At 35.1% G+C, this 27,125-nt stretch overlaps 1 protein-coding gene and 1 pseudogene across 2 annotated transcripts in view; both read left to right on the forward strand.

Annotated features, from left to right (window-relative positions):
- The window catches only part of LOC136835081 (uncharacterized), a 194,150-nt gene that overhangs the window by 143,966 nt on the left and 23,059 nt on the right, over window positions 1-27,125 (forward strand). The gene's annotated exons all lie outside the window — the stretch shown is intronic.
- LOC136835089 (substance-K receptor-like) overlaps window positions 1-27,125 on the forward strand; it is a 44,048-nt pseudogene that overhangs the window by 968 nt on the left and 15,955 nt on the right.

Here is a 27,125-nt window from a genome sequence, read left to right on the forward strand (position 1 = left end):
TATATATATATATATATATATATATATTATATATATATATATATATATATATATTTGTTTTACAGAAAATACACACACACACACACAGACACACACACATAACAATATGGATATATGAATATATATATATATATATATATATATATATATTATATATATATATATATATATATATATTTATATATATATATACATAATTTAAAAACACACTTAAAACACACACACACACACACACACACACACACATATATATAATATATATAATATATATATATATATATATATATATATATATATATATAAATCACATTACCACAGGTGAAAAATAAGAAACAAAGGGACAAAGGTCCTGACCGGTTTTCGACTTTATTTCAAGCCATTGACGAAGGACTGATACAGAGTGTGAGAAGTCACAAATATATATACTACAAGAACAGTACTGACAGCAACATACACAACCGTTAGAGACTCCATATATCCCCACTCAGGCCGGTGTCGAGGTAGGAGTGGCCTTTAAAACTCATTTGGCTAAAAATCACAATAGACTCTCAGGGGACAAAGCTAATAAACAGACCATACCCCACCTCAGATCCAACCTGACAGGTGTCATGGAGGCGGAGTTTGGAAACTCATTAACATTACTACCCTCGTACTGTGTTTACAAATATGATAATCCTATTTTCATACATCTCTACTGCCTACCTTAAAAGTTTAAACAATTTACAAATTTCTTTGATATTAAAGGATCAAGTTTATACATCCCTTGACTGATATTCATATTATGGTGGTAACTTTCTTTTATAAAGCTAGATTCAATGATGTTCCTTTCCAGTGCATTATTAGAATATACAATCCTTTTGCCCCTTCCCAGTTGATAGCATGATTGTTCTCACTAACATGTACAAATATACCACTGTTCCTTGTGCATATCTCACACATTTCTTATGTTGTTCAATTCTTTTTCCAGTGCTTTCCGGTTTGGCCAATATAAAAGTTGTCACAAGACTTACACGGAATTTTATATACACACCCTTTAGTATTGTCTGGGAGTTCTTAATAAGTACATTTTTCATTGTTGTATTGTTCTTAAATGCGACATTAACACCAAAATTCTTAAGAAGATGAGGGATATCTTTCATATTATTATTATAAGGCAAAACAAGCAAATTTTTTGTGTTGTAAGGTTCTTTCTGGTTTTGATACACTTGTTTAATACACTATCAGAATATTTCAATTTTTGCCTGCATTCCTAATCTTATCTATTTCATCATCAAATATTCAGGGCTACATACCCGTAATGCTCTTAAAAACATAGATGAAAACACTGACTTTTTTTAAACTTATTGCTTTGTCCAGAATAAAATGCACATAGGAAGAAATATTAGTGGGTTTTTCTATACACACTATATTTAAACCCACTACTATTTCTTCGTATGAGGACATCCAAAACAGTAAGCACCCATCATTTTCCATTTCCATCGTGAATTTAATTTTTGCCAAGTTAAATCAATTAGTACCATCAATTAAATTCACGATGGAAATGGAAAATGATGGGTGCTTTACTGTTTTGATGTTCCATCTTACGAAGAAATAGTAGTGGGTTTAAATACAGTGTGTATAGAAAACCCACTAATATTTTCTTCCTATGTGCATTTCTATTCTGACAAAGCAATAAGGTTAAAAAGTCAGTGTTTTTCATCTATGTTTTTAAGAGCATTACGGGTATGTAGCCCTGAATATATTGATGATGAAATAGATAAGATTAGGAATGCAGGCAAAAATTGAAATATCCTGATAGTGTATTAAACAGTGCATTTGAACTGGCAAAAAGACTATGTATCAAAACCAGAAAGAACCTTACAACACAAAAAATTTGCTTTGTTTTGCCTTATATAATAATATGAAAGATATCCTCATCTTCTTAAGAATTTTGGTGTTAATGTCGCATTTAAGAACAATACACCAATGAAAAAATGTACTTATCAAGAACTCCCCAGACAATACTACAGGGTGTGTATATAAAATTGTGTAAGTCTTGTGACAACTTTTATATTGGCCAAACTGGGAAAGCACTGTTAAAAAAAAAGAATTGAACAACATAAGAATGTGTGAGATATGCACAAGGGAACAGTGGTATATTTGTACATGTTAGTGAGAACAATCATGCTATCAACTGGGAAGGGGCAAAAGGATTGTATATTCTAATAATGCACTGAAAGGAACATCATTGAATCTAGCTTTATAAAAGAAAGTTACAACCATAATATGAATATCAGTCAAGGGATGTATAAACTTGATCCTTTAATATCAAAAGAAATTTGTAAATTGTTTAAACTTTAAGGTAGGCAGTAGAGATGTATGAAAATAGGATTATCATATTTGTAAACACAGTATATGAGGGTAGTAATGTTAATGAGTTTCCAAACTGTTCCATGACACCTGTCAGGTGTGGATCTGAGGTGGGTATGGTCTGTTTATCAGCTTTGTCCCCTGAGAGTCTATTGTGATTTTTAGCCAAATGAGTTTTAAAGGCCACTACCTACCTCGACACCGGCCTGAGTGGGGATATGGAGTCTCTAACGGTTGTGTATGTTCGTCAGTACTGTTCTTAGTATATATATTTGTGAACTCACACTCTGTATCAGTCATTTTGTCAATGGCTTGGAAATAAAGTCGAAACCTGTCAGACCTACACCCTGTTTCTTATTTTTCACCTGTGGTAATGTGTGATATATATATATATATATATATATATATATATATATATATATATATATATATATATATATATATATATATATATATATATATGACGCATCACCACAGGTTGAAACAATGTGAGGCCGGTTGTAGGACCTACAGCCAGTCTCTTATTTTTCACCTTAGAAATAAACTTTTTAAAAGTGCGCTAAACAATTAAAAAGTTTATCAGTGTTGTCATTCAAATTGCAATAGCAGTAATAACGGCAACGAATAAAATAGTATATTGTTGATTGCCATTGCACAGAAATTATGTCGTCATTCATAAACCCTGAATGATCAGAGTTTAATTTTTGACCTCAAACCAAGCAGGTATTTTACAACTGATTTGTTCAGAAGTTTTCAGCTTCTGCAAATTTCGTTCACTTCCACAAGTGATGTTCAGTGTAGGAGAGTAAAGGTGAGGGAGAATTAAAAGTGAATTGAAGCAAAGTCACTTACTAATCAGAACTCCCCTGTAGGCGGGTAGTGCCGTCAGTGCACCTCTTGCGGTGCACTGTAGGCGTTACTTGAGGTTCTTTGCAGCGTGCCTTCGGCCTCTAGCTGCAACCCCTTTCGTCCCTTTAAAATACCCCCTTCCATATTCTCTTTCTGCCATCTTACTTGCAGCCTCTCCTAGCAATTGATTCATAGTGCAACTGCAAGGTTTTTCTCCTGTTACGCCTTTCAAATCTTTTACTGTCATTTTCCGTTTCAGCACTGAATGACCTCGTAGGTCCCAGTGCCTGGCCTTTGGCTTAAATTCTATATTCATTTCAACTAAGCAGCAATTAGTGAAGAAATATCTTAGATATGGTATAAAAGCCTTCCCAGAAATCATCCCATATGATATCGGATCTTTTCTAGATAGTGACCCCCAAGGGTTTTCAGGGGTCGTTCCCCTCGAAGTAGGTTCCTTCACGTGGTGAGGGTAAGGCCCTGGCTTTTTTCTTCTTCGTTCTTACGAAGAATAAGAGCCCGGCCCTGACGGATCACCTACAAACCTTTCGATTTAAATGGCGTGGATATTTTCACTTTTTACAAATTTCTTGGACCTGGTAAATAGGAAAAGGTATCATAGCTGGGATTGGGTTTATATCCGAAGCTAAATAGTGAGAACCGTGGCAGGACCATCAACTGCCCGATAATGTTCGGACCTGAGTTTTCAGGCGGAGCTATTCTACGGACTGGACCACGGATTCCAGGGGTCTAGTTCTGGGAATAGGACTCTCGGCATTCTGTCCGGTTTGCCCATAATGTGATTAGGGTGGGGATGATTGTATTCTAGTAATGCTCTCAGTCCTATCAAGCGGGTTGGCTTACACTTCTGAGCCACTCTAATCATGTTGTGCCATCCCCTTTCGGGTAGGGTAGGGATGCGGACATTTGGGAGTCGGTTCTCACTTGTGCCATTAGTGGAGGAATGAACTCCATGAAAGGCTGATGATATCTTTTAAGGTTTTCAGGTTTTTTTTTTTTTTTTTTTTTCCTCCAATCTTTATGACAAGTAAGTTTAAGGATTTGAGTACCCTGGACCCTTTGATGGTAGCGAATCGGCAAGTTGACAACCATTGGAACCTCATCTGACAACCCTTCTTTAGAAAAGTCAAAACAAATTCAAAATGCAATAACACTGGAACCATATGCTCCAGTACAAAGGAAACCAGTAAAAAGTAAATACTGTCTTGACCCAACCTTGACTCACTTTGACTCCTCTTTGGGAGTGACAGTTGGTCAAGGTTTCTGACCCTAGAAACGGACCAGAAAATATCAGCACTCAAGTTGGAAAATTATTTATTAAGCAGACACTCTACGACTGAAATGTCGTTTAGACAAATAAAAGAAAAGACTTGGCTTATAGAGGCCACGACAAAAAGTCAATCTGAAAATTATTTATCAATAAAAAATATAGATAACATAAATATAAAAATTAAAAAAACGTGATACTATGAACAGTATTCAGGGTACCATTGTACTTCCTGAGAATAATAACGAGCCAGTTGAAAAGCAAATACTGTTAGACTCACTTAAAAAGAGATACTCCAAAGTACAGGATTGCGAACTATATGATCTGCCAAGCAAAGAAAAGAACAAACAAGTCTTAAAAATCGCAAGAATAAAATTTGAAGGCCAAGACCTACCTCAGAAAATAAAAATTTTAGGCCAAACCAGAGAAGTAAGATCATACGTCCCAAAGCCGCTACAATGTCAGAATTGCAGTAAATATGGACATGCGAAAAAATATTGTCGAAATGAACCTGTATGCGCGTATTGTGGATCTGAAGAACATGCCACACAATGGAAGTGCGGGGAACCAAAGTGCATAAACTGTGGGCAAAACCATCATGCAAGATCCAAAGAATGTATGTACTATATATATAATACAGAGTTGAAAATATTGCAAGAAAGAACTGGAATGTCTGTAAAAGAAGCTAAATTAGAATTGAAAGTAAGAGGAATTCAAGATCCGTCTAAGAAACGTACATATTCTTTAACAACAAAAACCAATAATGAAACAAAAATGCATACAAATAGAAATAACGGAGCACAGAAAAGTAATTCTCAGGAAGAAATTAATGCCTTAGAAATAAAAACTAAAATGGTAAAGAATAAAGAAACAGGGACAAATGATATGGATAACATTTTATCCAATTCATTTGAAATATTAATGCAAATAGAAACAACACAGGAGGATGCTACTACAGAAATAACAGAGGAGGGACCTGATAGACTGGAAATTAAAGATAAAAAAAGGCCATTGGAAAGAACACCACCCAAAACAAAGAAACCAACAATTGTTAGAGAAACGTCAGTCAAAACAAAAACAAGAGATTTGAAGAAAGAACAAAAACTAGTTAAGAATATTCCATTATCTCCTAAAATAATAGTAAAACCAATGGATACAGATATCCAAAATACCGAAGAAGTGGGAGACAACCATACCTTAGACAACAGTGAAGATGTCAAAGGAGAAGAGATTACTCCATCACCAATAATTAACACAACAAGAACAAATAAAGAAAGAAATATACATGACAACTCTTGTGGATGCAATGATTGTTTCATTGCATTGTGCAACGATAACAAAAACATAACAAAAGATGGCTTAACAAACGTTATAAGAAACTTTATGAAATATAGAAAAAGAAACCACAGATTTGAGTACCCATGAAAAGGTTGCATGTGCGTTGAGCACTTAATATATTATAAAGAAAAACAAATGAATGTCGTAAGAAAATTATTAGAAAAATCCAAATTGATAATAAAAAAGAGAGTATAACTCGACCGTTATAATAAAATATTTTCAATAGCTATATAATACAATGGAACGTAAATGGTCTGCAGACCAGATTACACCTAGAGAAATACAACGATTACTAAAAGAATACAAACCTATGATATTATGTTTACAACATGTCAACAAAACAATATCAACAATAGGTAAATATACCTTAGCATCTTCATCTAGAGAGGAAGAAGGAAATTTAGGTACTGCTATATATGTACATAACAAAGTATGTTCAAAGTACCTGTAAACTTTAATGATCTGCAAATATCGAGTATTAGAATACGAATAAAAAAACGATAATTATGTAATTTATAATTTATACAACCAACCCAATAAAAATTATGACTTAGACAAACTTAAAGAATTACCTAATAACACCAAAGAACCTATATTAATAGTAGGTGATTTTAATGCCCATAACCCGATGTGGGACTGTAATTGTACAGACTCAAATAGAGCAGGGATTAAAATAGAAGAATTCATAGATTCATATGACATTTGCTGCATAAATGACAACGAAATCAACACATATTTTTCTAAAACACATGGAACATTTTCCTCAATCGACTTAACTCTATGTACAACAAAAATAGTAGATAGATTAGATTGAATACAGTTGATGACCTGCATACAGGTGACCATTTCCCAATATTAATTTCATTTTTACAAAATAACCCCACCAAGCATGTCCCTCAATATAACATTTATAAAGCAGATTGGGAGCAATATGAATTCCACACTAGAGATATCCCACCATTTGAATATTCAAAAGACCACAATAAAACTAATAAATTTCTTGTTGATTTCATTACAAATGCAGCTGATAAAGCAATACCAAAATCCAAATCTCATCCAACAAAACACAAAGTCCCATGGTGGTCTGAAAAACTAACAGAATTAATAAAAGTAAAACACCAAATTGGGAGACGATTAGATAATTTGAATAGAAAATTCAGTAAAATAAATAAATCATTACCGATATTAGAAGAAAACTTACAAAAAACTGACTATATTATTATTAGAAATTAATACATTAAAACCTCTATATAACAAAGTATCTGCAAAATTTAAAAGAGAAGTAATTCAAGGAAGAATCATTTCATGGAGAAAATATGTATCAGATCTCTCTAATAATACTCCCATACAAAAATATGGGAAAATTTAGGAAAATAAATGGTACCCATGTTAAACCACCTAGACATGCCATAATAAAAGATGGAAAAGAATACTTGATCCTAAAGAAATAAGTAATGTAATAGGTGAAAGTTTAGCAAAAATAAGTAGCGACAAAAATTTAGATGAGCATTTCCGAACTAGGAAAAATAATATAGAGTTAATAACAATAAATTTTGAAACCATAGAGGATATTTATTATAACAGAAAGTTTAATATGGATGAGTTAGAATTTGCATTGTTGAACAGCAATAAATCTGCCCTGGAGGTGACAGTATTTGTTTTGAAATGATCTGCCATTTAGCACCCTTGGCAAAGGCATACTTATTAGAGTTTTATAACCACTTATGGCTTGAAATTTATTTCCTAATGAATGGCGTAAAGCTATAATTATTCCTATCCCCAAACCAGGAAAAGATCCCAGTAATGTAAACAATTACAGACCAATTTCTTTAACTAGTTGTCTATGCAAATTACTAGAAAAATGGTAAATGCTCGACTAACATGGCACATTGAGAAAACAAAATTTTGACTCCCACTCAGTTTGGATCACAATGTAACAGATCGACACTGGATTCTCTATCTAACTTAGAAGATCACATACGAAGAGGATTTGAACGAAAACAAATTACTATAGCCGTGTTTTTTGACATTGAAAAGGCATATGATACTACATGGAGGTATGCAATATTAAAAACGTTACATGAAAATAACATCCGTGGACATTTACCTATGTTTATCCAAAACTTCTTGACAAATCGCAGTTTTCAGGTGAGAATTGATGATGTTCTGTCTAGAACATTTCCTCTTGAAAATGGTGTTCCACAGGGAAGCGTCCTTAGTGGCACGCTGTTTACTTTAGCAATCAATGATATCAGTAATAATCTACCTATTGGTATTAAAAGTAACCTGTATATGGATGATTTTGCCATATATTATTCAGCATCTCGAATAAAACATGCAGAACGAATCATTAATAAAAGCATAATAAAAATAGATGAATGGGCTTTATCTGTAGGCTTTAAATTTTCCATAGATAAAACCAAGCAATCATGTTTTATAAAAATAAAAAGTGGAAAAAAGGAGAAGAAATAGACTTGAAAATCAGAAACCATAGTATACCAAATGGCCAAACAGCAAAATTTTTAGGATTAGTATTTGATACTCACATGAACTGGAAAGCCCACATAACATACATGAAATCAAAATGTAAAAGAGCATTAAACCTAATTAAAAACTATCAAACACTACTTGGGGGAGCCGATAGACATACCCCTTACTTTATTGTATAAAGCAACAGTGCTGTCTATTGTTGATTATGGAAGCGAAATATATGGATCGGCATCAGACGCAACGCTGAAAACGGTAGACCCAGTTCATAATGAGGGCCTTAGAATATGTTCAGGAGCTTTTTGATCATCACCAACATCATCTTTACAAGTTGAATGGTGAACTACTTCTGTCTCTCCATAGAGAGCTAGTAACAATGAAGAGTGCTCTGAGAATTCAGACAAATGATTCTCCAACCAAAAAATTATTTGGATTAAGAGATGTGTTTATAAACAATCATCCACCTTCTTTCCCAATTAGAGCTACAAGATTGTTTGAGTCGCTAAATATACATATACAATTACCTGTAATAATAAAATCGCCTCCTCCTTGGACAATGAATAAAATGAGAATTTGTACGCGCTTGAAATATTTATCAAAAAATCATTCATATACTCCAGAATACCATAGACAACATGCAGCAGAGCATATTATCCGAAAAGGTCCACATTACGCAATATATACTGACGGATCTAAGTCACAATACGGAGTGGGATATGCCGCGGTATCCCAAAACAAAACTTATCAGTTCTCTCTCCCAGACAAAGCTTCTGTATTTACAGCTGAGTTATGTGCAATAGTATCGGCCATAAAAATAATAAGAGAAGTCTCATATAATAATTTTGTAATGTATATGACTCCAGAAGTGCTATAGAAGCTATTCAAAGCTATAATCAAAAAATAATATTGTACAACATATAAAGTTCTCTCTCCATAAATTGTATAATAAGGGAAAAATATTGAAATATGTTGGATCCTGCCCATGTAGGGATTAAGGGAAATGAAGAGGCTGATAAAGCAGCTAAAGAAGCGGTCCACATGACAAAACAAATGTAGACATCCCTATCAGTGACTATACAAGATATATAAAAACAGTCCTTGTAAAAAAATGGCAAAATATATGGAACGAAGAACCTGAAAATAATAAATTAAAACAGATAAAATCCAGTGTTGGAAAATGGAGTTCATCATATCAGAGAGAAAGACAAGCACAAGTAATTTGACACGTCTTCGAATAGGCCATACTCGTTTGACACATGGACACTTAATGAACAGTCCATGTAGCCCTCTTCCCAAATGCCCAGATTGCAATGTGCTGATAACAGTTAAGCATATACTGTGTGAATGTCCAAAATATAACCTGCAGCGATTATCAAATTTCGAAATAGACCGATAGAAGAAATTTTGTCAGAATCTTCAACGTTCTCAATAGCACCCATTTTAATGTTTATGAGAAGCTGCAAATTAAAAAAAAAAAATCAGAATAATGAATTTTAAAACAAGTAAATTTTATGATTTTACTAATTTATTTTGAATTTTTATATACCTTTTTTAGTGAGTATGTATGGAAGCATGAGTTTAAATGTATTTATTGTATGAGTGTGTTCCAGTATGAAAGCGTATATTGTTTTTTTACAGCTTTTAATTTCATTTTCATTCATCATCATTGACAAGTGACTTATTAGGTCCCAGTGCTAGGCTTCTAGCCTAGACTTATCATTCCATCCTAATCCTTCGGGCCAGCCCTATGAGAGCTGATGGTCAGCTCAGTGGTCTGGTTAAACTATTTTAATAATAATAATAATCAGGGGTCGTTATCTAGGACTAATATTTCTTGGGGGCCATTAACTTTATGATATTTACAGTCTTTTGTTTGTGTTTTTACGGTGATCCCCAATGGGCTTGTACTAAACACGCTGCAATGGTGGATGTATATTGGTTGAAACCCTTGTGGGTCACTGTCTAGGAAAAATGCGTAATATCCAACCTAGATACACTCTTGCCATGACAGCATGATTGCACCGTACTGACTTTTTAAAGGATAACAGATGTCTGTGAACTGGACTTCTTAAAGGATAACAGAAATGTTTGTGAACTGGACTTTTTAAAAGATAACAGAGATGTCTGTGAACTGAAATTTTTAAAGGATAACAGAGATGTCTGTGAAATGGACTTTTTATAGGATAACAGAGATGTCTGTGAACTGAAATTTTTAAAGGATAACAGAAATGTCTGTGAACTGGACTTTTAAAGGATAAGAGAGATGTCTGTGAACTGTACTTTTTAAATGATAACAGAGATGTCTGTGAACTGGACTTTTAAAGGATAACAGAAATGTCTGTGAACTGGACTTTTAAAGGATAACATAGATGTCCAGAAACGGAAGTTTTAAAGGACAGCAGAGATGTCTGTGAGCTGGGCTTTTAAAGGATAACAGAGATGTCTGTGGACTGGACTTTTAAAGGGTACCAGAGATGTTTGTGAGCTGGACTTTTTAAAGGATAACAGAGATGTCTGTTAACTGGACTCTTTGAAGGATAACAGAGATGTCTGTGAACTGGACTTTTTAAAGGATAACAGAGATGTCTGTGAACTGGACTTTTTAAGGGATAACAGAGATGTCTGTGAACTGGACTTTTTAAAGAATAGCAGAGATGTCTGTGAACTGGACTTTTTAAAGGATAACAGAGATGTCTGTGAACTGGACTTTTTAAAGGATAACAGAGATGTTTGTGAACTGGACTTTTTAAAGGATAGCAGAGATGTCTGTGAACTGGACTTTTTAAAGGATAACAGAGATGTCTGTGAACTGGACTTTTTAAAGGATAACAGAGATGTCTGTGAACTGCAAACGATTGACAGCACACTGACGAACGTTCAAATACAAGAAAGTCGCGTTCATCCTGCCATGAGAAAAAATCACATCAAAGTTGGATACTGTGTGGAAAAACTTGTACAAGATTTCTTCCTCTTCTCCCTCCAGTTTCTTTATTGTGAAACCTAACGGCTACTGAATTTTTAGTGCAGCTAAATCTAATAAACTGTGAAATATTTTATAGCAGCAATGATTGGCACCTCTTTGGAAATTAGGATTTTGCAGATAAGAATTCTTATTTCGCTGCTCGAACTGTTGTTCTTTTTATTCAGATACCAGTGGGATACAGAGACTTAGCCCATACACACACATACACACACACACACACACACACACACACACACACACACACACACATTATATATATATATATATATATATATATATATATATATATATATATATATATATATATATATATATATATATATATATATATAAAATGTTTAAAAAGAACAAGGTTTGACCTAGCACTCAGAAGGCAAGAACGTTATACTATAGGAATCGCAGATTATGGAGGCAGAAAAAAATTCTCATATCGGTAGTTGCTAAACAAGTGGTTGGTGCCATGTCTATGTACTGCTTACTGTATATCATACCAGCTTCCCTAGAGATAGGACCTGCTGAAGTTCATTTCCCAAATTATGATAAAAATAATTGCAATACTATGACAATTAGTTTTCTACCTCAATTTTGCTATGACAATTAGTTTTTACCTCAATTTTGTATCATAAAAATGTGAATATTCCTAAATATTTTCTCTGCACAGAACATTCACGAACCCGTTTTATGATTTCAGTTTTACAATTCATATACAGTTTGTAATCTCTGACAATGGGCTGCATGTTAACTCTTGTTATAACCTCAATAAAATTTAATTTCAGTGCGTTTTTTTACTACTTTTAGCAGATGTATATCCTTTAAAATGACAATTGCTTGTACCGCAATAAATAACCTTTTAATGACACCTACTTTGTTGTGCATAAAAATTGAGGAAATGTTTTCAATTTCCGACTTTGGAATCGGGTCGTCAATTAATTACGGTGAAATCAGTCAATCAAAGGCCATAAATTCTTCCACTGGAATAATTGCTGTGAAGCGTCACGAGTGAAATTACATATTCTCTTTATCACTGCGGGTCGCTTAGAGCCTACAGCATAACAGATTCAAGTAATAGCTGGATTAACATATGTGTTATTATTCCTCTTTAGAACCTGTAGGTAGGGAAGAGTAAACTGAATAGACATGGCCGTCAGATGTTATCGACGCTATTCAGACACTGAATGAAAGGCATGTCATTAACTTGATAAAACTGAATTAAACATGGATAACGAAATGATATCAGACTGATTGATTGCCCATGATAAGGCTTGAAGTAGTGGAAATCATAATAAAGAAATCATAATTTAATAAAGGAAGTTTTGATCTGCTAAATGGTAATATTAAATTGGCAACGAAGAGTTTGTCGGTGGGACAGTTTTTCTTGATTGAATCGGCGTCGTTCCGCGTGCCTGAGCGTCATCAACATGACGATGACCTGCGAGATAGCAAGCCAGAGCGTCCGTCCTCTGCCAAAGAAAGAAGCGAACCACAAATGAAGTTCAAACATCGGCTAATGAATTCGCCCTTTGGGAAAAAATTTATAATTGAAGGGACAACAGACGCCCTGATGGAACTGAAGATGTAACTCATACCTTGGTAATACTACCATTTCTGAAGTCAAGGAGACAGACAGACAGAGCTAATACCACTAATCTGCTTACCACCTAGAATTGGATCAGAGAGGGATAGTGAACAGCATCACATAAATCTAGTTCATAAAAGAGGTGTGTGTTTTCATACTGGAGGACGTGTCCTATGGTATGGACGGAAGGATGATGGGAATCTAGTATTACTTATATCGTGTTTTCCGCAAAGGATACAGAGGAAGGCTAGTAGAGAAAAAAATCCAGAGAATTAAGGCAGGAATGGCTGTTGCATCAAATGGGAAAACAAGAGCTAGAATAATCTAGTTATCTTATCTAATTTCATGCTCTAGAACAGTTGTCTTCATCATTTTTAAGACCATGGTCCACTTCTGGCATTCCCAAATACTCATAGCCCACTGCCCTTCAGTTTTAGACTAAAGGATTGTAATAAGTAAAATAAATGTTGCAGTCTATCTTTTATTAAAGAAATTAACCACTACACTGCAATCCCTGTAAATAAAACTCATGTACAGCATTTAAAACGTGAAAAAAACAGTACTTTCAGGGCCAGAAAACGAATACACACAAAATTACTCTGTTGTTTTACATGTAACTGCTAACAAGGTCTAGCAGCTAATGCGATGGCTGAACTTGCTTTTCCATTAGGCTACTACCCTTCAGATTTAAACGAAAGGATTTTACAGATTTAGATTACATGATTTATATAAGTTCCCGAGTAAAACTTACTTATGAAATTGTACTACGCTTTATTTTTTGTCTGTAAAAGAAAATTATTGTGACGGCTTTGTCCGTCCGTCCGCACTTTTTTTTGTCCGCACTTTTTCTGTCCGCCCTCAGATCTTATAAACTACTGAGGCTAGAGGGCTGCAAATTGGTATGTTGATCATCCACCTTCCAGTCATTAAACATACCAAATTGCAACCCTCTAGCCTCAGTAGTTTTTGTTTTATTGAAGGTTAAAGTTTGCCATAATCGTGCGCCTGGCAACGATATAGGACAGGCCACCACCGGGCCGTGGTTAAAGTTTCATGGGCCGCGTCTAATACAGCATTTTGTATACCGAGACCACCGAAAGACAGATCTATTTTCGGTGGCCTTGATTTACACTGTACAGAAAACTCGATTGCTCTGAAGAAACTTCGGCACATTTTTTTATTTGTTATTAAAGAAATTAACCAATTTACTCTCATCCCTTCGTCGGGTTCCTCTAGTTTTATGCCCTGTTTTCAATGTTGATTTTATCTAGGTAATATAACAATAATTATATTAATAATTCTCATAAATTATGATCAAAATTCACGTAAATTCTTATAGAAAATTGATGTTTTAGGGGATTTGGATTTATTGCTGTAGGTTAATCATACCTCTGGCAGGGCCAGGAGAAAGGTGAAACGTCAGGTGAAAAATAATAATAAACCCAGAAAACTGAAGGAAAAGATGACGTAAAAACAAAAATTTCATTTGCTTTGTCTGTGTTTGTATGTCTGTCACGGGGTAGGGTTTTATTTTTTAGTTATAAACCTTTCTGGGGTGACATACAGGCCGTGTGGAAAATTTTGTCCAGGTCTGTCAAGCGGTTGGGATTTCTATAGTGAACAAACAAATATACAAACATGCAGTTATATATATATATATATATATATATATATATATATATATATATATATATATATATATATATATATATATATATATATATATATATATGTATGTATGTATGTATGTATGTATGTATGTATGTATGTATATATATATATATATATATATATATATATATATATATATATATATATATATATATATATATATATATATATATATATAATCTGATGGGCCATGATCATTTAGTAGGGTACATTAAAAAAATATTTTTTATTTTTTTTTTTATTTTTAGTTTTCTCATGTTCCACCTTAGTAGATGTCCGTGGCCCACCTGAGAACCAACCCATGGCCCACAAGTTGAAAACCACTGCTCTAAAAAATGGTCGAGTAAGGGCAAGAAGGTTATATGTTACAAGTCGTATAAAATTTGGATGATATACAAGCAGCGAAAATCATTAATAAGGGCAGGGTCAACCGCAAACACAAAAATATTAATAAAAAAAAAAGTACTTTACGTAGCAAGTTGAAACTTTCAAGGTACAATCATATTATCATTGCCAATGTTATACTAGCATAAGAACGCAATATGTATATCCATTGTCCGTCCGTCAGTCCGTCCGTTTGTCCGCCTTTTGAAATAAAACTGTGGTCTTATTATTTATCCTAGCCTCGCCTGCTCTTGTATGTAAATACTCAAATATCATACAAACAGCGTGTAAATTAGTTTTTCCTAAAATTTCAAATAGTTCAAGATATATATATAGGTAAAAAATGCACAACCGTGACGTCACGCCGATAACGCCCGATTTTTCAATATAATTCTCTCTAGCGGTATTATTTATCATTTTATTTAAAAAAGCTAAATTACATGAAAAAGACACAACATGAGAAGTTTCAAGAAAATCCAATAATATTTCGAACTTCAGCAAGTATTTGAAACCAAAAAAGTATTGTTTTGAGTAATCGCACTTCAAAGTTTTCGGAAGATGTTTGAATGTTTTCATACACCATACCTTGGTTACTGACGTTATGAATTGTACTATTTTCACATACAAACATTCTAAACACTTGCATATCTATATCATACTGAAATAGTATTTTTGTATTGAAATATCTAACAGAAATTATTAATATTTACTTTACTTACTTTGGTATCGTGCTGAATGTCGATAGCGTCAGCGTGTTTCTCTCTTTTCTCTTCTTTCTCTTTTCTTCTGCGCCTTTATCGGCTTTTATAGCCTCACTGCTGGGATGTCATCACAATATCAAATCATAGAAAAGGGGTTTTGTTTTACCAGCAGTGGGCGTCTTCCCTATTCTCATTGTCAACATTGCTCATCAAAGTGCGGCAGTGCCACTAGATAAGTGGCGCCACACCAGGCCATAAGTTGTGCTTTCTGCTGCTAATCCTGGCCTCTTCCTCATGCACTTTTCTTATCTTCCTATATTTCACTTCTGATTTTTCTGCTGTGGCATCATCGATGAATATTTTCTCTTGTAATCAATCTTCTTCCTTATTTGTATGTTTTTTGACCCTTTTCACCTAATGCTCTCTCAAGTGCTTCTGTCCCTAAGTTGAATCTGACCACTGCTCTGTAAATACTGTATGTCATCCTGCTTAGTTGAAAGAATTTTGTTTTTGGCAGTTCATTCCACAGCACACTATGAAGACTTTCATTTGTTGATTTGTTTCGAATGGTCGTTGGTGGTGGTGAATCAGCCTTGACTTAGAGAACAGATACCAGACATCACTAGACGTTCAGGAATAAAATACCGAAAAATACATGCAGAAATGAACCGTATTTTCGAGCCGCATAAGGTTTGTTATCACCCTCGGCCCTTTAACTGGTTACGCCCCGGTCACACCCATATCCCTTTAAACCCACGTGAGACTCGGTAAATGAGCGCGAAATGTTCCAATGAAGTTCGCACACTGTTTTTGGATAGTTATAGAATACAAATCCATGAAAAACTCGAATTTCATTTTTGGAGATATAATGGCTTTCCAGAGGGTGACCCGGCCTAATCTGTAACACAGAGCCAGCCTTATGTAACATAGTTGCTAGTAGACATTCCATCCCTGCTCAGGCTCTAAGTAAAGGACATTTTTACATCTAGATATGTCTGACGACAAGAAACAATTTAGTATTGCTTGACAATACGCACAACCAGCTACAAAATCTTGGCGTGATCAAATGATCTTGCAAAGAAACCACATTGATGTAACCAGCCTCTTGTCTGAGTCAGGAATGGGCCTAAAGAAAGTTAAAGATCAAACTTAGCAGCTACGCGGCAGCAGCAGCTATGCAGACCTCACGAATGGTTAAAAGTGATATCATCAGGTGACATGACTCATTTCTGTTGGGTGGGAGGGTTTGGAGGTCCACACTAGGCTTTGTATTCCACTTGACACCTTACCATATTTAAGGAGCAAATTGAGCTCCAGCCACGAGTCACTCAACCATCACGGTTAGTTAGAATGATTCCTAAGGTCCATAGCAGGGACACTGCATGCAAAGGGAATCAGGTTATCAACTGAAGGGGGTCAGGTTTTAGTAATTATTGCATTTTAAATAGCCTAAGTGTTAAGTGGTTGTGTGATGAAGTGATTTTGAGTGCCGGAACACTGAGTGTCCAGATATGTACACCGAATTTAGGTTGTAAGATAGCTACTGTAAATGGTTTGAAGCGCTTTCAAGAGCTTAAGAGATGCTGTAAAGTTGCTTTAACGCTTGAAAACAGGCTGAAAAACTGCTTTGGAGGTTATAAGAAAGGCATTAAAGCTACTTTAAAGTAACTGAAAAGAGGATGCAATGTTTCTTTAAAGTATTGGCACAGACCCTCAACTTACTTTAAAGCATTGAAGAGAGGCTTTAAAGGTACCTTGGAGTGTTTAAGGTAAACTGTAAACAGTAAACATACTTTAATTCATTAACTTGGAAGGCTGTAAAGCATCTAGAAAGACAGGCTTTAAAGTTACACAGATGTGTTGTGTAAAGTCTGTATAGCTACTTTCAAATGTTTAAATTTAAAGCGATTTAGGTGCACTTTAAAGGCACCTCAAGAGAACTTAAGATTGGCTGGTAAGCTAATTTACAACATTTAAGAGGGGCTGTAAAGTTAAAAATAGCTGTAAAGCTACCTTAAAGCATTTAAGAAAGGCTGTAGAATTGCTCTAAAACCCTAAACGTTTAAGGCAGGATGGCAAATTTATGTTAAAGATTTAAATTTACAGCAGAATGTAAAGCTACATAAAACCTGGAAGCCAACTGTAAAACTATTTGAAACCATTTCAGAGATCAGGAAAGCTAAAAGAAAGTATCTTATATAAGCTGTAACGCTACTGTAAACAATTAAGAAAACTGTCAGCATCCTTCAGAGCATCTCATAGAAGCTATGACAGTCAGGAGCCGTGCAAGCTACTTTGTAGTTTTTATTATATGCTGCAGATCTCCTTGAAAACGTTTAGGATAACCGTGAAGCTACTTTAAAGTATTGAAGAGAAGCATAAAGCTACTCTAAAGTGTTTAACAGAGGCTGTAAAGTTACTTTAAATCATTAAGCTACTTTAAGGATTTAAGGCAGGCTCTAAAGCATTCGTAAAGCGTTAAGACGGTCAGTAAAGTACGAGAGGCTGGAAAGCTACTCATAAACGTTGAAGAGTGGATATAACGCTACTTTCAAGCTTTTGGAGGCGTTGTAAATCCGCTGCAAGCGCCTCCGTTTTGCCGATATTTCTTGACTGATGTTTATGCTTTTGTATATCTTGGTCTCTGCTGATCTGTTTTCTATTTTAATTTTGCTTTTCCGTATTTTATTGTTCAATACTGTTCTTGTTCTGCTTTTTCCTCTTCATATAAATATGCATATCCCATGCTGTGAAAGCTCGCTCATCGAGGTAATGGTCATTTAGGAAGATTCCAAAGGAACGTTTGAGCATTTTGAATAAAATATAACAACCTCACTTTATAGTAATCTTGGCTCAAGAGAACATAGGCCCTGAAATAACTTGACAGTCTGTTTTCGTAGTTTCTTCATTTATGTTTTAGGCATTTTGTCCTTCCTCTACCAACATACTGTTTTCCGGTGTGGATGTCTGCCTCTGCTAGAGATTTGTCTCTTTTAGATAGAGTAGTTCGTGGTGGAATGTTTCTGTTTCCTAACATCAGCAGTTATGACTTGGACCGTCGACGGATGATCTTCTGTTTGTCAATTTTTCATAAGTAGTATTTTAACAGAGATCATTCACATTCACAATTGATCCCTCATCCTCTTTTTCTGCCGTGAGCGACCAGATTTGCTGAACAGCTGCACCAATCTGCAGTAAATGTGGCTCGCTGTCGAACTTCTCAGTTCCAGAGGTCCTTTATTCCTCACACCGGTAGACTGTGGAACAGTCTCCTGGAGCATGTTGTGACACTGGAACCTCAAAAGCTCAGGCGAAGATGCAGCGCATTACTACCCTAAGGAAATTCTCCTTGTATTTTGCAGTTCACTTACATTTTTATCTATTTGTTCATTAATTGGTTCATTATGTTTTCTTTTCTAATAACTGACCTCTTCTGTCTGTTTTTCATGTCACCTTCTTTCTGTTACTTCTTTCAAATGAACACCATATTCTATGGAACCTTGAATTTCAAGTCAGCGGCTTCTATGAGCTTGTTCAATATGAATGGGATTCATCTTCTGGATAATAGTAATAATAATAATAATAATAATAATAATAATAATAATAATAATAATAATAATAATAATAATAATAACGAGACAGGCGAACTGCAATTTATTATTTCGGCGCTTAACCGAGTTTATCTTGTCTTTTACTGGTAATTAACAGGAAAAAGTACACAATCTAATTACAGTGTTAAAACAGCTTTTGATTCGCGTTAGAGAAGGCCCACCCCTTAGCTTCATGAGCAGTTCTCTCTCTCTCTCTCTCTCTCTCTCTCTCTCTCTCTCTCTCTCTCTCTCTGTCCAATGAAGAGCAATCCTTAATAGTTGAATCATCATCCTCACTTATAGAGCACCGAATGATAATACAAGATTTAAGTCTTAAGTCTTTCAGTTCATGCTCCTATTTTCTTCTGGTTCTTGGAAACAAAAAAGTTACCTCACTGTTTCTTTTCTTTGTATAATATACCGTTTGCACTGGACCTCTAACGGTTTGACAGGCCTGATTAACAGGGAATTCGAAAGCTTAATTATACTAGATCTGTGTATGGGGATCACATTGCCGTGCCGACGAAGATGAAGAAATTTACAAAGCTTGTTTATTTAACCAAAGTGGAATGGCCATATTTTTTTTAAGGAAATCCTGTTGACCTTAAAAATTACAGACGGGGAAATACTACGGAATTATTTAGGTTGAACACTGTAAAGAACAGTTACATTCTTTATTTTATCCTCATTACCTAAGTTGTTGGTTACTGAAAGTTTTTCTTTTTGTCACTAGACGAACCTGTGGTCTGAAGAAGTTCGTTCGAGTAAGAAAACGTAAGTAAACAACAGGTCTATTGACACCTTGCATTGTAGTTTGTTCCTCTATATTATTTCCTTGATTTTGGTTCTCTCTCGATAATCTCCGTCAAAAAAAGGAAGACTTTAAATAAAAGGTTACATACTCTTTGATAACTTTGGTTGGTGATGCGGTAATAATAATTTTGTATAATTGAGTAAATTTTAGATGTAATCTCGCACGATCAAACACAGTTCATATTGTGTTGCAGTTTCACAAAATTACAAAATTGAAATAAATAACACGTACAGCAAATATTACTAAACATAATGGAAAATAAATATTAATATTAAAGAACACGCACATCTGAGTATATCTCCATTTGTTGTAAAAAATGAGGTCTGGCAGAATCTAGTCAGTCCTAAATTAGTCTTTGCCTCACGGCTATAGAAATCTTTGAACAACGCAGTTTCGTGGATTAGACTCTCCCCGGAAAGAATCGACATCAAACTGGTTCTTCCGTCTTTTCCGATGTTTCATTTTCTCCTTGTCACCATAGGCCACAAAGACCATTATTCTCTCTCTCTCTCTCTCTCTCTCTCTCTCTCTCTCTCTCTCTTGCAGCGGTGGCCGTGGTGAAGTTTAGGCGTTATTCCCCCTGGCGTTTCTGCAATACAGAGAATGCTTCATTATAAAGATACACAGCAAGAAAAAAGTAAGAAAAAAGGAATGATGAATACGACCTTGGCATTTTGTATAGATACTAAGTGGAACATAACAGTGCGTAAAGTAAAAACTACGTTGCATCAGTAAAATCTCTCCTGAGTAATACCCGAATCGATTTAAAAACTGTTCTAACCCAAAACTGCATTTTTTGCAAAGAGGAATTTCCTGCATAATATGAATAACCTTAATTTTAATGTTTAAAGTGTCAAATCTTGTGAATTTCCTTAGATGTTATACAGATTCAGATGTCTTTGATCAATCAGGATGGCTTACCTGCAGCCTTATTTTCAGTTCAGAGTCAAAGAAGTTGAACTTCAAAAGATCTGGGGCCCAGACAGAAAGAATTCCAACCGTTTCACAGTTTCATCAAATTAATGATTCCTGGATCCTATTCCGAGAGGCAATCACGTTTCTGCTCTTAGAGTAAAATTCTATTCTTGGCCATTTTCGGGAGGCCTCAAACAACAGATTTTTCCCAAAATTTTTGATATGTGACCAGAAAATGATAACATCTCTTATTCAAGCTTTGTTGTCATCATTTTAGGCTTTTTCAGTTGTCTGTAAAGGAAAACTATTATGCCCGGCTTTGCCTGTCCGTCCGCACGTTATTCTGTCCTCACTTTTTCCTGTCCGCCCTCAGATCTTAAAAGCCACCGAGGCTAGAGGGCTGCAAATTGATATGTTGATCATTCAACATTATACCAAGACCACCGAAAGATGATCTAATTTCGGTGGCCTTGATTATATGCTGTAGCGGCTGTACAGAAAACTTGATTGGGCCGAAGAAACTTCAACGCATTTTTTACTTGTTATATATTTTTTCACGTTTGCTCCGCACACGGATCATTTCGTCACCAGCACTTTTAATCAAGACCCTCTTTTCGATCAAACTTTACTTCAGCAAATGCTTCTTAACACAACAGTCCCTTAATTCATTGCAGCTTTTGCTATGTCTTTCATGACAACGATGGCAACAGTAATAACAATACAACAAAAATGAGAAGAGCAATAATATATTCATGGGCTTCAGCCCATCCACACTGGGATAGTTGGCTTGCGGTAATGGCTTCCACCGCGAGAGATCAACATCCCGCTCCCCGCACACCGGCCCCCCTTGTGGAGGCCTTGCTAAAATACATTAATTCCTTGGATTACTATCCATTTACAGTAAAAAAATTAATGGAATTGACTTTAAAAATGTCAGTTCTTTTTTATCGCTTCGTTGTTTTTGTCATATTCTTCACCATTATGCGAGGAATATGTGGTTGACCGGTGTGTTTAATATCAAATAAGCTGGTGAAAACTTGTATTAGCACATTAACTAGAAGTATAATTTCCATGGTGACGTCCCGAAAGCGCAAGAGATTAAATCCAGATTTCCTTATATACCTTTTTTACTACTGTACAGTAGATGAACACAAGATAAGATAAGGAAAGCAAGTCAGTGAGATGTATTTACAAAAATTACACCAGAGCTGATCTTTTGATGAACTTTTTATTTCAAGATAATGGGTTACGGCCCAATTTATTGATTCTTTATATTTATGCACAATTTTACCTTACCGCCTTCCACGGCAGGTAGGTTGAAGGACAAGTGAACTTGAAACCAAACAAAATGCCGGACAACCATGCCTGCGTTATTTCTTTCTAACCTTAGGAATCGTAATGAAGAGAACTGTCTGTGTCTAGCTTTTAAATACTTTAGTAATAATTTTAGTTTTTCATATTTTCACTGATTTTCATTAAATAGGAAAACCAATTGTATAGGTGACTATATAAATATATATATATATATATATATATATATATATATATATATATATATATATATATATATATATATATATATATATATATATATATATATATATATATATATAGTCACCTATACACGTGTAATTTTTTTACACTGGAAAATGTTGAGCCATAATTATCTGTTCATATCGAATCCACCGTGCGTTGGTAATAGCTTGCACCTAAGGGGAATCATTACCAATAAAACAGGAAATTATGGGCGGTTCATTGTTCTGTGAGAGCACAGGATGCAGATAAGGAGCATCGCCATTACTAAGAAAAGAGTTACTGAGAAGGAGGAATCATCAGATTGTCTTATACTCCTTTCACCCTTTTAGAGAGGCTGGAGACTCCCGGTTCTCAGTAAGTCTTGGAAGACAAAGTTGCTTCCCCTTACGCTTGACTCCAGAGGAAGCTTGTACCCACTCACATCTGGGTCAACTGGTGGGTGGTATGCCAGTATTACGGGCATTACAAACAGTATCACTTTTCATGCAGGTAATGTTGAAGTTTTCTGAGCAGCTGCCTCATGAACGTATCTGAAGTTGAAGCAATGTGGTAGAGACCATTGTATTGTTAAGGGAAATTGTTTAATGCCAAATTATATACATATACACACACACACACACACACACACACACACACACACATATATATATATATATATATATATATATATATATATATATATATATATATATATATATATATATATATATATATATATATATATATATATATTATTATATATATATACTGTGGGCTGGATTTCCTCATAGTATTACAAAACCCTTCCCTAAGTGTCAAGGAAAATGCAGACGTTCATATTTAAGAGGTATTACCCACCAGCTCACTAAGCTGTATATGTATATACATGAAGAGTAACAAACACACCAAGAGCTTCACAACGAAGGCTGAAGTACTTCTCAGAATAAATCCTGGATGTGAGTTTGGTTCCCGTGTTCTTTTCCCCAGCCGGCTTATGCAGAAATCTTAAAATATGCACCTTGCATTAAGTTTAATTTCCCTACATGTATTGGATTGTAATGTTTTAATGTTAATCCCACATAACCCCAAGGAGGTGACTACATGCAGCCTCTGCCATGGTGTCAGTGAAACCAACCCTTGACATTTGCGAAACTTTTATGCAAAATCGTATGTTACCTACAATGAAACCCTCCTCTTTTCTCGTTTATAGCCACTGCATTGCTAGCCAGCGTATTAACGCTGACGGTGATTAGCGTTGGTCGGGTAGTAGCCGTCATGTTCCCTCTACATGCCCGAACCTCGCCTGACCGGGCCCATCGGGTCATCGCAGCCGTGTGGATAACGTCCGCCGTGCTTGCCTGCCCTTCGCTCTTCTATCGGGAGCTCTACAGCATCAAGGTAAGACGACCGTGTGGGAATTAATCTAAGGAGAAAATCATTTGTTTCAGGCAAAGGCTAAAAGAACGGACAACGGTCGTCCTGGTCAAATTAATTTTAGGGCAAGAATGGGATCTAACCCTGGAGGAAGTGGCAGACGACTTTTAATTTTAGTTCGTTGATGGTAGGGTTTGGGGAACAGGGAGGCAGGGGATCATTCTAAAACCTGCCGGAAAACTAGAGTGATTTTTTTTTTATAGATCTATCAGTATTATTGCTTCCTCTTAGTGTTTTGAATGTCCATTTGATAGCTTACACTTTACAAAGGTCCTGCTTACATATGCTAGATAATTACGTTTATGTTGATTGGCTTCAATTACAGTGCATAAAATTCAGTGATAACTGTCTAGATTCAGTTGTAATTTCCACAGTGAAATTTGCTTTTGAACAGAACAATAGTTTCGTTGAAATTATAATAAGTTTGTGCAGCATACTTGAACTAATCAGAAACATGAAAATTATGCATATTGTTGTAGAAACGCCCTCAGCATCCAAAAACAAAAACTATTATCGGAAAGCTTTTTGTTTCTCCATACAGTTTTCATTTTTTTCGGTTTTTACTTTTTCGGTAGCATGCGAGGGCTTCCCGTTCTTGCGTAAGTGGTTTTATGACTTTCTTTTTCATTGAGAATTGGGAATTTATAGCTCCCGGAAGTATTTTTCAGTGGAAATTAACTTTTCCAGCCACTGACCTTCCTAACTTAGTGGCATATAAAAACTGAGAACTGAAAAGAAGCGGTCCATTTGGCGACTTTTTCAAAAACATAGAAGACGCTGAAATGCCATTTTACACTTAAAAGATTGTTGAGCGAGGTTTCGTTGGAAGTTAATGATTTCAATTGTGTTGTTTTCCATGAATTGTTTCTTGAGAAATTTGTTCGTGGTTGGCTTCACATTTATTCTCTCTAAATCTACATCCCCTTAGGGGGATAGTGCCATCATTGCACCTCACTTGGTGCACTGTAGGCATTGCTTGAGATTCTTGGCAGCGTCTCTTCGGCCCTTAGCTGCAACCCCTTTCATTCCTTATATTGCACCTTCGTTCATATTCTCTTTCTTCTGTCTTACTTTCCACCCTCTCCTAACAATTATTTCATAGTGCATCTGCAAGGTTTTCTTCCGGTTATACCTTTAAAACCTTTTACTCTCAGTTTCCCTCTCAGCGCTGAATGACCTCATAGGTTCCAGCGCTTGGCCTTTGTTTGGCGTAAATTTTATATTTCATTCCATTCTATTCTAAATCTACATGATTTTATCAGATATGGTATAGCACTTGCATGCTAAAGAATTCTGTCCCATCATTTATAAACCAAACGCTTAGAGGAAGTGATGGAGAAATGGGCACAGAATCGTTTAGAAGGAACAACAAAGATCAAAATAGCTGTGTCAGACAAAATGACAACTGAATAATTTTTGGAATAAGATAAAATAAAGTGTGGCAGAACAGTTATGAAAGCTTGTGTATGGTTGCCAAATGTCCAGTAAATAGAAACTCATATCAGTTTCTCTCAAAGTAGTTGGATAACCAGTCAGAATTAGTCAGTGACGATAATATTCCTACTTAAACAGTAAGGAACAGAAAACTTTTAACTTATAGAAATTTATTTTCAAGAAATGAAGTTAAACGGCCGGAGGTACATGCCTTGGTTTCCATAAGTGTTTTCAAGTTTCTGGAATGTGCATCTGTGGACTAATTTCTTTTCCTAAAGGCACTCTACGCGGGAAGTCTAAAACCCCATAACTTTCGTGAGTGAGCTGACTTTCCTTCATGAATCCAAACACCTTTAAATAGCTGGCCCAAGGAGATCTGTATCCTTGACATATATGGCTTAAGGTTTCAACATTCATCATCAGTGGAATAAAACAATTTAACGAAAACCAGTTCCTCTCCAAATGCAGTTGCTAGAGATTGATTCCAAGGGAATCTGATCCTCATCAGGAATGGCCAAACAAGCGCTGCAGTGAACATCTTTATCACATACGGACGTTTCGGCTTCAATTATTAAGCCATTTTCAACCTAAATAGAGGCAAAGCACCCAAAGCATAAGATTACTGTATTTACCAGTAAAGTACAATCCAAAGGAAGTTAACACTCGAGAATAAAATAAGTATTGAAAAAACTTTTAAACTATGTTACCATCAATAAAAACACTAATCAGAAACAAACAAAAATGGATTAAACTAACACAATTAAATTCAAGACGAATAAAAAATTAATAAAAATTCACATAGGCCAAATTAAAACAGATCTAAGAAACATCCATAAAGCCCCCCCAAAAAAAAATCGAAGAAAAACAAAGAAAACTTATAGACAAATTAACCAGATGACTGGAAAGCGAGAGCGGTTGGCAAATCAGTATATTATGGGTGAAGGAAGGAAAGATTGATATCGTCGATTGTAAAATTCTTAAATCTGACAATTGTATATTCTTATTCAAATTTGGCAGATTTAAGGATTTCAGAATATATATATTCACAAACTTAAGCCACAACTTAACGAAGATCAGTCTTCCATAATGGACTGATTTTTCAGCCCCTCTTGCTTTCCAGTCACCAGGTTGTTTTATCTATTGTAGTTTTTCCTTTTTTCATTAATTAATTTATTTATTTATTTATTTGTTTATTTATTTTTGTATTTTGTTTTATGGATATGCTTTACTTTTGCTTCCATGAATTTTTATTATTTTTTTCCTCATCTTGAATTTTATTTTATTTTATATTTATTTTTAATGAATACAGCAATTCATTGAATTGTATTAGTTTAATCCATTTTTTTACGTTATGATTAGTATAACTTTATTGATGGCAACGTAGTTTAAGTAAATCACTTTGTAAATATTCATTTAATTCTCGAGCGTGAAATTCCTTTGGATTAACTTTACTATTATATAATCTTATGTTTTGGTGTTTTGTCTCTATTTAGATTGAGAATGGCTTTATGTGTTCAAGCCGAAATATCTCTACCTGATAAAGACGTTCGCTATAGAGCTTTGTTTGGTTGTTCGTTTCCGCATTCAGTGTAACTTCACTCCACAAAAGCCTACTCTTTCATGCTTGTCTCCACAAAAGCCTACTCTTTCATGCTTGTCTCCACAAAAGCCTACTCTTTCATGCTTGTGACCTTCAACCTTTTGCCTTCTTGAAACGGCTGATTTCGCTTCAGTTTAAAAGCCTTCTCCTCCACCTATGACCTAAGTCCGAGCTTCTCCTATTGACCAAGCTTCATT

Source organism: Macrobrachium rosenbergii, chromosome 54, assembly GCF_040412425.1.
Source record: "Macrobrachium rosenbergii isolate ZJJX-2024 chromosome 54, ASM4041242v1, whole genome shotgun sequence".
Classification (NCBI taxonomy): domain Eukaryota; kingdom Metazoa; phylum Arthropoda; class Malacostraca; order Decapoda; family Palaemonidae; genus Macrobrachium; species Macrobrachium rosenbergii.